General features: G+C 60.5%; 1 protein-coding gene across 1 annotated transcript in view; it reads left to right on the forward strand.

Annotated features, from left to right (window-relative positions):
* LOC119594199 (nephrin-like) overlaps positions 1-334 on the forward strand; it is a 95,703-nt gene that overhangs the window by 52,923 nt on the left and 42,446 nt on the right. The window contains exon 2 of the mRNA XM_037943270.1: positions 57-219. The gene's annotated coding sequence lies outside the window, so the exon portion shown is untranslated. The remainder of the gene's footprint in view (positions 1-56; positions 220-334) is intronic.

Genomic DNA, 334 nt, shown 5'->3' on the forward strand with positions numbered 1-334 from the left:
GTATACCCACATCCTCACGTATCTAACTCCCTTCCTCTTCCCTCTCCGCCCCACAGATCGCCCACGCTGCGCCGTCGCCCCCTCCCTGCGTGGGGTGGCGCTGTACGAACTCACGAACATCACCTGCGCCGTTGATGCAGACCCACCTAACGTCACCTTCACCTGGACCTTTAATAACTCCGTCAGGCGAGACCAGAGCGAGGTCGTCAGCGGCAGGAGGTGAGTTGCAAAGGGGGTGGGGGGTTAATGGGGGAGGTGGAATGGGGAAGGAGAGGGTGGGGGTAGAGGGGAGGGGTGTGTGAAGAGGGGTGAATGAGGGAGGAGGATGTGAAAA

This window comes from Penaeus monodon, chromosome 33 (genome assembly GCF_015228065.2).
Source record: "Penaeus monodon isolate SGIC_2016 chromosome 33, NSTDA_Pmon_1, whole genome shotgun sequence".
Classification (NCBI taxonomy): domain Eukaryota; kingdom Metazoa; phylum Arthropoda; class Malacostraca; order Decapoda; family Penaeidae; genus Penaeus; species Penaeus monodon.